Source organism: Symphodus melops, assembly GCF_947650265.1.
Source record: "Symphodus melops genome assembly, chromosome: 6".
NCBI classification, from domain to species: Eukaryota; Metazoa; Chordata; class Actinopteri; order Labriformes; family Labridae; genus Symphodus; species Symphodus melops.
The window spans coordinates 12,787,356-12,800,765 of NC_136696.1; the positions used below are offsets into that span (position 1 = coordinate 12,787,356).

The 13,410-nt window shown below is 38.2% G+C and overlaps 1 protein-coding gene across 3 annotated transcripts in view; it reads left to right on the forward strand.

The window, feature by feature from the left end:
- The window catches only part of lrrc4ca (leucine rich repeat containing 4C-a), a 167,182-nt gene that overhangs the window by 139,932 nt on the left and 13,840 nt on the right, over positions 1 to 13,410 (forward strand). For all 3 annotated transcript variants that reach the window (XM_079347034.1, XM_079347035.1, XM_079347033.1), the window contains one exon: positions 6,594 to 6,667. The gene's annotated coding sequence lies outside the window, so the exon portion shown is untranslated. The remainder of the gene's footprint in view (positions 1 to 6,593; positions 6,668 to 13,410) is intronic.

The following is a 13,410-nucleotide window of genomic DNA, read 5'->3' on the forward strand; positions in this document are numbered from 1 at the left end:
CAGGTTCCTCCCTTACATTTCAGTTTTATAACATGGCTCAAGAAGACACATTTATATTCTGATACAGATGCTCAGTTTCTCTTCTTCCCATTTATCTCTTCTTTTCCTTGCCTGAGTTTTGCATGATAATATTCAGCTTTTTAATCTGAACTTTATATTACCTCTTCTCTCTGGTAGCATGTCAGCACTTTCTTTCTTAACTCTGTTATCAACTTGAGCTCCTGATACCTGTAATGAACGCTCTGCTTCGGACTGATATCGTGCTGTAAATCCGCTTAAGGTCCCACGCGTCGAGCCCAACAAAGAATGAGCTAGCTACACGTCTGTTTCCATCCCTCTTGCACGGTTCACAGCTGAGTTATGATGTCTTTTGCGATTTTCGTCACACGAAAAATGTGTGCAGATGGATTTTGAGTAAAAATGAGATGCATGCACTTTTGGTTGCACCCATTTATTTTTCATTTTTTCAGCTAGTATAGTAGCATGAGAAGATAGGAGATGAGTCAGTTTCTTCAAAGCAGAATCATCATCAAAAACATGACAAGCAGGCATACTGTAAAGACAATGGTGTAGATGCACACATTAATTAAACAAACAGCAAAGTCTAAAGCCCCGCAGCTGTCTCTGGTAACTGTTAACTATCGTCATCAAAACGTACAACTTAAAAGAACTTGGTGAAGAAAATGTTTAATGTTGAGTTTGTCCTCGGGGTCTTGTGTCGCAAACATGTCAGGATAATGAAAGCTAAATAGGTTTATCTCTGTGGAATCATGAATATATTTAGCATATTGCAGTATGAATCCTATGTTTTTCATTTTCTAGGTTAAAGGAGGGCAGAACAGGAAAGCTCATGGGATCACTAAAGTCAGAAGATGCAGTTATTAAGAAGTTGTCCAAGTTTGCTCAGAAGGGGTGAATGGTTTCACGTTTATTTCCTTCATGCAACCACGACACACCTGCAAGTTAAGCCTTATTTCTCAGGATGTAACAAAGAAATGCTGTTATCTTTAAACAAGATTCATAGTCAAGAGACCACGATTATTTACTGCCATTTAAAATAAGTCAAATTGTGTTTTTATTTTAATGCATCTTATATTCAAAATGAGATTTCTTTGAAGGGAAAACACTTATGATGCATCTGAAATGGGACAGGTCTATCCTCTGTGGAAGGCTTTGTTAAAAAAATAAAAATAAAAAAAACTGTTTTGAGGACACTTTAAAGTATTTTTTTGGTGAACCACCTGACACTTGGGCTTGATATTAATACAAGCAAAACTTCTTTGGATTACCAAAATGAGTTCATCCTTTGAAAATATGCAGGGTGAAATTTGAACTTCCGAAGATGTAAAGAAAATGTCCCCAAAGAACTGAGATCATCACCTGAACCATGAAGGAATGTGTTGTAAATCCAGTTGTTGTTGAGTTATTGGTCCTGTTCAACAACATTTTGATTTTGCAGGCGTTCTTGATAATGACTGAAGTGACAATGCTTGTTCTGACACAACAGACCATTTAATATTGTATGGAGTTGCATGCTCTTAGTGTTTAAATACTTCATGATCCAGATTTTCAGAGTTGGTTTTATAGCATAATTAGAAACAGGCATGAATCTTTAAGTGTCCAACATTTGAAGCCCAGTATTTTATTCCTGAAGATAGAGACAAATGAGTGAAGTCTGAAGAGAGAACCACAGGGTGGAAATGAAAAAAAATATTTATCTCGTTTACCATGTTCCTTTGAAAGTGCAGCATGCTAGTCACATCAGCACTCATCTCAAGGAGACAGACATATCCAGTGACTCACCATGATGTCCATCACACCAGGAAATGAAATTAATGATAATCCCCCCCTAAAAAAGAATTCTCCAGCCATCCTATCTCCTCTTCTTTCATTTATCTCATGTTTCTCTCACCTCATAGCACACTAATCCACGAAAAAAGAGTTCCATATATCACTTTGGCTTTTCTTCTTAATTCAGGTTCTCCTTGTTTGCCACTCCAAGGTTTTGCAGCACTGTGTTTGTTCCTCCTCATCTCGCCTTCTTCCATTTCACATGTTCTCTTTTTTGGACTTATTTTGTTTTGTTCCTCATAAGCAGACTAAGTTATACTGTATTTTTGTAAAATTCTATTACATGTGCTTTTTGCTCAGCATGGTAGGCTATTTTTTTTTTTTTACCCCAAATGGTTGCATGACATCCATTCTCATGAAGTTTTCTTCTAAAGCTTTTGCCAGCCTTTCATAAAAGAGTCAGATATTTCAAGGTAGAGATTTGATATTGGTAATTTACTTCTCTTCCTTCCCCTCTCTGGGGATAAGCATGCACTCTGTGTCTTTCATCTTCCATGCTTCTCCTCATGCTACCTTTTGCCTGACTCTCCCTCCTCCATTTGAGTTCGATATTGTGTCCGTATTTGCCTCCACTCTGAATGGATCCTCTTTTGTGTCATTCTGAAAGTCTCTCATCCATGTAGGGATCTTCTTATAGGTCTTTTATCCATCATGACAAGGTTTTGATGAAAGCAGACCACAATGTCTGAGTCAAAAAGGCTTACATTTTTGATGGGGCCAAACCAATTACCTCACCCATCATGAGCGACTGACAGATGGTGTGTAAAATTTGGAAACCTTAGACATCATTTCACCATGATCATCCAGAATCCATTTCAATGGCAGATGAATAGCGGGACATTTTCTTGTCAAGAATGATTAATCAAAGATAAGGGACTGGCCTGAGTAAATCAAAGAGCCAATCAAAAATTGTCATCATTTTACCTCCTTCCTTTTCAGTGCTTTTTGCTATATTTCTCTTTATAGTTGAAATGTTCAGCCTTTCTTCCTTTGCACAGATCCTGCATAATCTCATATCCCTGTTTGAACTCTCTTTGGACTCTAAATGCTAACTCAGTCAGGCACTTAATCAGACATATTAATTCCATATCTCCCCTGATTGCACTAATTCCACTCTGCAGCGAGTTTCTCTAAGTTTCCCTTTGGTGCAGCACACATTTAAATGGTTGTGCTGTCTGAGGCTGTAGAAGCCTTGGTTAAAAACGAACACGATCAAGAGCTGACTGATTTTAAGTTAAACACAATTCGACATGTGTTAGACTGCTTTGAATCAGTCATTGCTGTTGTAAGCCATCCAAATGGCTATTTCTTTTCTTTTGTAATGTTTAACGTTAGACTCAAATCAATCTCACCTCATGCCATTTTGTCGTTTGCAAATAACAAAATCTGGCAAAAAAAAAGTCCACTGTTTCTGAATCGTTTCAGCTAAATGACACATGGATCCATGTGTCTGAAAATCCATAAAGTCTGGTTGTCAGTCACAGTGAGACAGTGATATATAAATTTATAATACAGTGCAGACACAAGCTGCCATGGACAAACATGCACACACACTCACACAGACAGATAAACAGAATATGCTTGAAAAGCCCTGTAAGCTCGCATATTGTCTACACACAATTGACGTACAAAGCTTAGACGTGTATTAATTAAAATCATATGAAAGTAATGATTTAGCCGCATTCTAATTGAATTAAGTCACAGTTCATGTAATTGAGATAATTACAAAATCGCAATTATTTGTTCCAGATAACTGTATCCCATCTTAATGCCTCTGTGAGATTCTGTTAATTTGTTTTATCGAGTCGCCATCGTCTTCCTATGACTGTTTTTTTATAATTGGAAAATAAGGCTTGAATTCTCTGTGCATTCGCATCATGAAAAAGCAAAAATCTGAGATTTCATGTTTGTTTTTTTTCTTTTGGATGTGATCTCTTTGACTATACCAGAAAAATCAGTTGGACTAAAGAATCATGGTGTAGTCATTTAACGAATGTTTATTTCAATAGAAATAGTATTTAACATTTCACCAGTTTGTACACATCCATCCTTGTTCCCCTTTTCCGTATCTGTCTTGTGTGGACCCTCTCCCAGACACAGATGGATTTGCCATTAGTTAATGACAAATGGCAGGCCCAGCTGAGCTGATTTCAGCACTTACTGCTCCTTTGGGAGCCTATACTCACCACACCGCCAAACCACACTGACCACCCCCCACCCAAGATCTTAATTGAATGTTGTGGTCGTGCAGCCACATCATTTGGCCTGATGTGCATTTCTGGTCATTTCCAGTAGGTGATGAAGTGTGACCTGTGGGTCAAAAAGAGCTGTGATCTAGAGCATAAAGCATGAACATTTGTCTTGATTTGTTGAACCACTAGTCTTTAAGGGAGAGACTTTATCGCTGTGAGTTCATCGGAGATACAAAAAAAAAAAGGAGGAGAACAAATGGCTCAGTAGATCTTTGATTTTCGTTCTTGTAGGGATAGAACAGGAAGTTTATTGGACGGATGCTTGAGAAGTGAAAAGACTAAGAAAAAAGTGTAGTGTTGCTGATGCTACACAATGGAAATGTATATTTTATTTTGAAAATATAGTTACTAAAATGTGTCTATATTTCATATTCCATATATTTTCTAGTGCCTCATTCTATATCATTTTAACACTTTTAGTTCACTACAAACATGTCATGTCATGCATGTCATCAGTTGTGTCATCCCATGGTACTACAGTGTCACGATGTGGTTAAATGATAAAACACAGAATATGTACTGTACATAGAATCACACTTTGTCACATCTCTTCCCTTATTGTATAAATAATTGAATAAAATTGAAGCAGCAGCTGTGTCTAACAGACCCGACTACCTGAATGTTTGAGTGTAGCTTCACTTCTTTCCTTTTAATTAGAAAGAACATACATCTTTTAGACACATTGTTCAACACTGGCTCCAGACATGCTTTGAAAAATGGAATAATAAAGTGTTTTGTCAAAGTAGGAGGAAAGCCAGAGGCTGTTTTGTGCCTGTGTGTGTATGAGAGGTGCAATATTGATGCTGTTGATAATAACAACAATGATAATGATTAGAGCAGCAAAGCCCATATCCATCATCACTATCTGTGGGCATAATTTGTTATTCTTTGTGAAGTTTCAGCCACAGAGCGATGGGCAGTTTGTTTTTTCTTTTTTTTTTTTTTTTTTTTCAATTTGTTGTGCAGCACTTCATTTTGTTGGACAATTTGTAAAGCTTTTGTCAATCACATAAACTAGGTCATCTTCTAAACATGTTTCCCGTACAGCTTTGGAATTATTTTTTCATTTGTGTTAGTGTCATTGTTCCATCATATTCCCGTATATCTTTCTGTAGTATTCTGTAGAATTTATAAATGTATACAGAAGAGTTGTGGAGCGGACTGAAGAATATATTTTCTATGTTGTACTTGCTGCAAAGAAACTATTTAAAAAGACATAAAGAGTGGGCCAAGCATTAGTAGGTTACTGCATCATTTAGAGTCATGATGTCTCCACTGACTTTAAATGGTAAATGGCCTTAAGCTCCTATAGCTTAGCTTTGCTCGTCCTCCGGGTACTCAAAGAACTTTTTACCCTGCAGGTTACATTTACACATTCACAAACATTCAACCACTGATTGCAGAGGTTGCTATGTAGTGTCCATCACCATTAACTAATCCATTCATACACACACACACACCTACACACACACACACACACACATGCAGAAGCAGAAGCAACTGGGGTTAACAGTCTTGCCCGAGGACACATCAACATGTTGCTGCAGGAGCTGGGGATCGAACTACCGACCTTCTTATTGAAAGATGACAGACTACCACTTAACCACAGCTGTCCCAAAGCTGTGACATCATTGCACTTCAAATACTTTTTATTGAATCATTTTTCCCAAAACGTTTATTTTTTTTCTCTAACAGGTTCATTCAAAGCAACCGTGATTTAATTTTAATTTTCTAATTTAAAGATTTTGTTGCCATCAGAGTAGGGTATTGCTGGATGGTTGTGACTACTAGATGCTTGTCATTCTACTATGAAACAATATTCACTGGGTAAATGAATAAGACACAATCCTTATCATTAGCCAAAGGATGGGGTCATGATAGGCCCAAACAACTGTGTTCCTATGAATGAAAGGCACACTTATATCCACTTAGTTGCAGCACTGCACTAATGGAGGGCACGCGAGATGGGAAATTTTATTTCCGTTAGCTTTTGTCCTCTATAATTTATTCAGCAGGGTCTGTCCTCTCTGTCATGTGTACATGATTTTGTGTGTACAGGATACATTTGTGTGCTTACGAGGGAGTGCTTGGAAGGCTTCATGGTTTCCTCTGTCCCCTTGTCCCTCCGGAACGAGCTCTTCGGATTTACAGTACAGTAGAATACTGTGAAGCCCCTCCTGTGAGATTGAGGTTAACCACTGCACTAAAAGATCAGCAGAAGCAGAGACTGCTGAGGAAGCAGTTAAAAGGAAAACTAACAAGATGACTCAATGATTATTTAGAAACAGTAAAGAGAATTTGGAATTAGATGTACTCTTTCCTTAGGGTTTTAAAAAAAAGTCTTTTTTGGTAGCCAAGTAGATGCATCATCATCTTTCCAAAATGCTGCATTATTCATGGGCTGCACTCAAGAGTGGCCACGAACTGTATCAGTGCAAACCTGTTATCTGCCGTTAAGTATTCTCACAGTTTTCACTCTTGTGTTTTCAGGGACAGTGATACGGTGGATTGGAAGTTAACATGAGGATGACAGGAACCTTTTGGAAGTGTGATTGAATTGGCAGGTAAGAAGTGAATGAGATAGAACTCAAAAGTTAACCGAGATCACATCTGCAAAAGAAAAAGAAAAAACAATCTTAAGCCTTTTTAGTTGACATGAAGTAGAAATGGCATACTCTATCACTCTTTTCACCAAATCATTTTCCACCATTTGAGAAAGAAACATAGTCCACAGTTTTTTAGTCCTGTTTTTTTTTTTTTTTTCTCTCAGTCTTTCCCTGAAAACGGCCTCCTTCAGCCAATATAAATCATCCTTATTATCTCAGAACACTACTGCTGCTACACTTCTTAAAGTGTGGGAACACAGCATAGTCCAAAGGTGTCTAATTCTGGTGGATTGGAAACTATAAATCACTACTGTGCTTCGTGTCTTCAGCCCCATGTGGGCTGGGATAAGCCTCCTGCGTCCTGTGATCATGAAAGGGATTTTGCAAGAAAAGTAAATGAATGGCTAAAGGAAACAACTGTGCGCTTTTATTTATTTATTCCAATTTATTTAAGCTATTCAAGGACCGAATGATTTAACCACCTTCCAAGTTGTTATGGACATAATGTTGTGTCCATTTTAAATTACTACCTGAAAATACATCTTTAAATGTAGAGTAAGAAGGGGCAGTCAACTCCGACATTCATTTTGAAATGTCATCTCAGGAGTCAGGGTATAACGCTAATGAATAGTTTGACCATACTATAGCAAAAGGAGCTTCATCAACAGTCTAAATATATTTATTTCATGTTCAATCCGTAAGTGATTAATTTATGATCCATTGAGAGGACTTGGCAGTTTGTCTAGATTAATGATCTTTTTGGAAAATAAAGGGAAAGCATTAGCACCATATTGCACATTGGGTCCAGCCTAACTTTCTTTGGATATGTCTTAATCGTGCACCGATTAATAAACACAATGACTCCAAAGAAATGGCTCATCATACTATTATAGATTCACATCCATGGTTAACCAATGACTATGTTGTTCTGGGTATCACTTTGGCATCCTTTGACTCTTTACCAATATAAAACCTTTGCAGAAGAATTGGTCAAAATACTTTGTTGACTTTGTTGCCACAATGAGGAAATTCTTTTTTTTTTTACAGCACCATAACTGACCAAACAGACAATTCACACAAAGAACATACACAAAACACAAAGTATAACACAAACAGATTTACACAAGAGTCAGGAGTTCCCACTCTGGCCTGTTCAGCAAGGCCTTTTGTTTAGGGCCGCTATAACTGCAGGGATCAGGCTCCTCTTAAGGCGAGCCTTTCTGCACCTCACTGATGAGTGTGTCTTTTCTTGGTAAGAGATACTGTATACGGACGAAAAGTTAGGCCATTTCACAACTGTGTTGACTGATAGGGAGCGATATAAATTCAATGACGACAGAAGTCATACTGTCAAACAGGATGCAGTGCAACATATGCAGTTATTGCGTTGCTGCATATCCAGGAATAGGAACATATTTCCAAAACAGCTCTCTTCTCTGTAACTTCAGAATAAAGTGTTGTGAATATTGTATGATTGATAGACAAGGACAGATAAATATTTCATGGGTCTTATAGGCTTTGCCAAATCACAGCACAGCAGTAAATGAGAAATGACATGCGGCTACTTTCATGCACGAGTGAGTAAAAGGAACATGAAAAAGAAAGTCTGGTATAAGGTTATAGAAGAGGAAAAATAGGAGGAACTTTATGACTTTCAGCAGTGCTTCGATACTGGTACCTCTGCTCACACTGTTTCACAAGACATTTCACCTTTGTGTCAGACACTTTGTTTTTAAATCTCATAGAGAGGTACTGAAGTGCACTGAGAAATACGCCTCTGGTGTGAACGGTCCTGCTGCAACTCATGCATGTATCTTCCACTACATGTCTGTTCCACTTTTGGTGTGAACCATACTGTGGCAGTGTCAGGCTGCTTTTCTTTGCAGCTAGCATTCGTCTCCAGGCTGACGATGCAGTATGTCTGCATTGGACATATGTTGTTGTAAATTTTCTGTCTATTATCCCCCGTCATAGTAAATTATTCTGGAGTTGTTATGAGTTTGGGTTTTTTTTCGCAGTCTATCAGGTGTCTATATAACTCTTCAGTTTCCTCGTGTTGCTTTGGAAACTAATATATACAAGCGGTGACTGTCAGATGCCCTCACAGAGCTTAAAAGCATAAGAACCCATTTGAAATGACTCACATGAATAGCTGCTTTTCATGGTGTGTTTTCCTTATTTTATCCAGCCCAGCTGAAAAGAAGATTGTGTTTGTGCTTTCACTAATACTGCAACACGTTGAAGAAAAACAGAGGGTCACAGACCTTGGATTGAATGAGAAACATTTTTTATCATAACGTGACTTTATCAGACGACTATCACAACTGAAACTTTTAAATATATGCTTTAAAGGCCTCTGTGTTTTTTTTTAGAATGTTGAGCTTCTTTATTAGTTAATTTTGCCCTTGCATTATTTCATTTGCAATGAGTCAGCCGGATTAATTAGTGGTCTTGAAATATTATTGCAGAAAGTGCAGCAAATAATGTGAATGTTGTGAGGTGAAATGTGCATTGCTCTCCCTTGTGTGTGTGAGTTTGCAGGTTAAATGTAGTTTTGTCTATTGAAATTAAAAAAATAAAATAAAATAAATCTTCCCATCAAGCATCCATTATATAATCCATTATTTCCAAACCACCAGAGGTCCCCCCACTCCTATTGTTTACTATTATAACAATAGTTACTATTGCTGTGTATACTGCAATTTCTGACTCTTGACCATCTCTCAGCAGATCCTCTGTAGAGCTGACCTTCAGTGTAGCTGCTGTTACTCAGGTGTACTGACACATCAATCAGAAATATATTATAAGCGAGAGTCCTTGAACATGTCAACAGTGAACGGATGTAAAGAGCAGTCAGGTGTTCAGAGAAGGCAAATGGAGGTGTATTGTTTGTGCCGACCTCTAGTTCTTCTCTTTTAATTCATTGACTCGGTGGAGTAGTATAATTCAGCTCTGTGGTTTTGTGTAAAAAAACAACCCAGAAACAGTATTGATTCTATTCATCAGTCATTAGTCTCCTGCTGGACTGCAAGTCCATGCAGATTATGAAGCAGCAAGAATGAAACTCAAAGCCCACTGACTAAATTCACACATTTAATCTTTACAGGCTCTTTGTTTTATTGTCTTTGCTGACACTGTATAGCCTCCAGTTTTCCCTCTAGTTTGTCGATATCATCAGTGTGCTTGTCATGCTCCTCTTATCTCACATGTTCCAGCACCAAACACAATCACAAGGAGACCGTTTCTGCCTCGATGTTCGGGGGTTCGCAGCCTCAGAATGACCTCTGCACGACTCGGTCACACTCAAAGTGATGCATGCTAACCCTGACCTCAAACAGACACCGGAGTGACAGCTAGCTGTATTACAGACGTACTCCTCTATCGTAACATCCTTGAAGAGTAGTTAGCTGCCATTTTCTGCCCACAGCCGCTCTGAAATGTTCACAGGGTGAAGGATGATTTTATCAATACCTCTTGTCACCCACAAGCCCCCACCACCAACAACTGCTTGTTGTGAATCCAGGAGGCTATCACACGCGGCTTGTGAAAAGCACACTCATCACATGGACGCACAGTGTTAAAAATCTGTGCAGTTAGTATGGACTTCCCCACAAATAAAAGAACAATGTAAAAATTGGCAGGAAGGACTAACATCATGCAGAAATCATAGTCACCATGGTTGTTTTTAGTAAGCAGTTATTGCATGGATTCCTCAATTTGAAGTTAAACTGTATGTGTTCATGAAAGTCAATGAATGTATGTTCAGTCTGTATTTTAGTACAGGTGTTTTTTGTGTGTGTTTCAGCTAATGCACATGTGTATATATCCTTGCATATACTCTCAAGGCCAGAAGCCATAAACAAGCTTTTGGAGGGCTGATTCTGTCCAAAGAGGCCAATTGAAATTACTGCGGCTCATCTATCAGGAAAATGTGGTTCTCCAGGGGTCATGTTGTCTCCGAGAGGGAGGCCAATTGCTTTGTCTCTGTGCAGAACTGGCACGTATACCTGATTCCAAAATGCGATGCCCTGCAGTCATCTTACTCTGTCCTCATCTTTGCCTTATCTGATGACACACCAGCCTCTCTAGCAGATACTTGAAGGTTGAGTCAGAAGTAAAGAATCACCACCAGTGCTGGCCTCACTCAGAAATAGAGAAAGATGTGTCATTGTGAACCGTGAGGGTTTTTATGGTCTGTTTTATGGAGCACTAAGGGACCCTGTGGGGACAAAAAAAATGACAGGTTTCCAGTAACTTTGAGATGACAGCAGGTTGTGACTGACAACCTTAACTTAAAACTATTGGTAGTGTAGGAAGTGTTATAGCGACATAAATTGGGACCAAGACAAGAGATCGGAGACCTAGTCAAGACCAAGACCAAGACCAAGACACAGGTAGGGCAAGACCGAGACAAGACCCAAGACCATAAATATCAAAGAAAAATCATCAACTTGTTTTTAGCAGGTATGTCATTCTCTTTGACTGTGACAGGGGATACTAGAAATGAATTGAAGTGATTTGTTCTTTTAGAATACAGTATTTTCATTCTAATAACAGTAATGATCACATGGAAAAATATCCTAAGTGATGGTCTTGATTTAAAATATGGAGTACAAGACAAGAAAAAATGATTCCGAGACCTTTAAAAAGTGGTCTCAAGACTGGTCTTGAGAGTAAGCCCGATTTTGAGTAGAATATAGGTGAAGACATTTAAAGAAATGAAGTTCATTCATTGGAGCTTGAAAGGGAAAACCCTAACACTAACCCTAAATTAAAGAGCAGGGAAACATTTTGCAGACATAAATGGAATAATTTTATCATAATATATGCACACAAGGACAAAAAAAATCCCCTCCACTAGGTAATAAGAATAATTGTACAAAGAAAGACCATAACATGAATAAGTTATTTTTTTTTTTTTTTGTTGTAACTGAAGTTCAAAAGTTAGCTTCAGCATTTATTTGCACATTGGAGATTTTATGAAGTTTTTTTTCCTGTTGTTGGGGACCATTAACTGCAGCTTCACTGTCTCTAATGTAAAGAGGTTTTCCTTTTAACAGTAACAGTTAAATGTACCTCCATCAGTGTCCTAATGGTTTATGAGGATTTGTTTTCGAGCCTTAAAACTAAATACGTTCATTTAAGGCTGTTAATGAACACAGTCTTTTAAACAGTTTGCTTTACACTTTGGTGTGTTGAAATGAACTGAGAGTACAGTGGAAACCTTGTTAGAGGCAATGTTCAGAGTTAGAAACTGACTGAAATCTTTCATAAAGGGTCACACTCAGTTCTTTTTATATGGAGTTGTGACTGTGTTTTGCTCGGCTATGTATATCATTTAACATTGGCATTCCATTCCAAATTCCAAACACTGAAGAGAGCTGTCCCCTTCCAGAGTAGATATGCACACAGGTTGCTATGTCGCGGATACAGAAGCTGCAGTGTTTATCCAGCTCTGCATCAGTCTTGTAATCGTTCTGCTTTCAAACCTCTCTCTATTTTTGGAAAGCATCTCCAATATACATCCTTGATTTACCACATTTCTGGTCATGTGGTCAGAGGCTTTTTAGGTCAAGTAGAATAAGTTATGGCTTGCCTGCTTTCATCGCTGCAACACCTGTTGGGTTTGTTGTTTGTCAGGCAAACAGAGGAGCAAAACTGCCCTGTGGGGGGTACTGCCTATCTTCTCTGGTAAAACAAAAACAAAACATTCTACAAAGGAATCCAAATTCATAAGGAGAACAAATAAACTGCACTGTTGATGATGTAGTTAATGTGTTTTCAGTTGATATCCTTTAAAGTATGGCTTCTGCATTCCATTCTCATTGTAACATGAAACATTTAAACACAATTCTGTGAATGCTTTTACTTTAAGTTGCATGTTAAATCCACTTCTAGGCAGTCCAGCTGAGACAGGATGCTTACTCCTAGCTGAGGTTATACAACAGCTCATTAGATGAGCTTGCATCTCTCTTTCCTAATGGCTTTTTTCCCCTTTATTGTGTATTTTCCAATTAGAACTGAATGTTGATGTTAACGAGCTGGCTAAGACCTTTTCTGCTCCTTCCATTGTCATGCAAAACTCAATTTGTGAGGTGACAGACTCAAGCAAATAAGGGGAAACATTGCAAATCCCTGGAGCGCAGAACCTCACACGTAAACTCATCCACACATATATGGGATTTAAAGCTTTGATTGTCCCAGGTATAACTGAAATCAACCAACAAAGGGAAATCATTCCTTAGAACAGTGAGCTTTAATGATATTTTCTGGATATTCACATGTTTAGATGTGTTTTCATTTCATGCCTGTCTTTATTAAACAATGGGAGTTTGTTTCTACCCTTTAAGACTTAAACACATTGTACTATCCTGTTCATTCATTACCTTTTTCAGTTAGAAATATAGCAGACATAAGAAACAACACTGATTTTCTTTTTTACCAGCGATTTAAAAAAAAAAACACAAAAAAAAAGAAGAAGGGTAGGCTTCTATTGTGTTGTAACTTCCTAACAAAATGTCTTGCAGCAAACGCTGCTTAAATCAGTGTTTGTTCGATGAATCAAATCAATTTCACCATCTTGTTATGGATGAGGCAGACAAGCTGTGAGTGGAAGCATGTCAGGCTGTGGGCAGGGGAGCAGCTGTCAGTTTGTCTCACTTGGCTAGTTAGCACCAATTCAAAGTACTCGGCTTGTCTGT